The following is a 1,651-nucleotide window of genomic DNA, read 5'->3' on the forward strand; positions in this document are numbered from 1 at the left end:
GCTTTCGGTCTACGAGGGTACATGGACAACACTCTCCCCTCTCGTTGCTATGCATCACCATGATCTTGCGTGTGCGTAGGAATTTTTTTGAAATTACTACGTTCCCAACAGTGGACCATGATGGTGGTCAAGGAGATCTGGAGCGGTGGACAAGCCAATCGTTGAAGCGGCTCCGGTGAAGTGGTGAGTTGGCAGTTTGGGGTTCCAAGGTGCGGAAGGTAGATCCGGCGGGGTGTGAAGTCCACCGCTGCGGCAGAGGACTAGATTCGGCGGCTTCCTGGGGTTGGGGTCGGGGAGGGGAAGGGGAGGGGCTCTCGGGAAGAATGTTGGGGGCAAAGAGGGGAAACAATGGAGTTACCAAAGCAGCCCTTTTCCGTTCATGTGGCAGGGGTAAAATAGGAATATCCCAGGGCTAAACTTTCGGGCGCGAGATATTTCAATGTGAGCGGGAAGTTTCAAAGCTTTTGGCCCCTGAAATTATAAAGTGTTCTACGTTTGTACGACCGACTATGATATCATGGCCGAGAATTTATTTGTTTTGCACGCAAAAAAAGTGCAAGTTTTGAAAATCAGTGTCTCCAACTCGAAACTTAGATTTTCCATTCAATTCAAATATGGATCATTGAGCTAGTACAAGAAAATACCATCATACGATCTAATTCAAATGAAATTCCAAGTGTGTTTATCCTAAATATGATGACAAAAGCAAAAATGTGTATGTTATGAATAAGGTGGATGATTATAAAGTTTGAACATGCCCGTATGTGTATATCTCTAGGTTTGATATATGAATTTGAAATCACGAAATCCCGGCTTAAAAATGTACCTCCGTTTAAATGAATTACAAAAGCTAATGGTGGAGTCGAATTCGAAAATTCCAATCTTAGGTTTGTAATTATAGTACATCAAGGTATATCACGCAAGTTCAGAAGTATCATTATCTCATAGTCCAAACTATGAAACAAATTGATCAACCATGAGTGGACACACTATTGACCATATATATCTCAATTACACAAGTCGTTCTCTCCCACAGACACGAACACACAAGCACATTAACACCCCCCTCTCGTCTAAAGTCCGGACCCCAATATAGGTCTCTATCTTGTCTCTCGAGCATGCACACATCTCTTCCCCCACTCTCTAGGTCTCCCGGCATCTCTCTTTGCCAAGCACACACACTATGTAGAGTGTATCTTTCCCATACACACAAAACGTCGCCCCAAACGTCTATCACCCTCGTTATGTGGTTCTCGCACACTCGCCTCACACACCACCCCCACTGCAAACAAGCACACTTTGTCTCCTTGTGCACCACTCTCCTCTTTCTATCACTCCCACATGCGGACCGCCCCAGCTCCTTCCCTATATACATATATGTCGTGACTCTTTCCATAGCTCCCTAATGTATCATCATTCTCAATCTCGCACGTTGTTCTCTACACCGTCTATTCTAGATCTCTCATGAAGTCCCTATCACGCACACGATGACTCGCTTCCCTTGCGTCTCTGTACATAGGCCAGTTTCGAACAACATCAACATTGTCTCCCTATCTATACGCCATTTATGGACACAAGCGACCCCCCCTCTCTTCCTCTCTCTCTCTCTCTCTCTCTGTCGCTCTCTCTCCCTCTCTCTCTCTCTCTCTCT

This window comes from Triticum dicoccoides, chromosome 6B (genome assembly GCF_002162155.2).
Source record: "Triticum dicoccoides isolate Atlit2015 ecotype Zavitan chromosome 6B, WEW_v2.0, whole genome shotgun sequence".
Classification (NCBI taxonomy): domain Eukaryota; kingdom Viridiplantae; phylum Streptophyta; class Magnoliopsida; order Poales; family Poaceae; genus Triticum; species Triticum dicoccoides.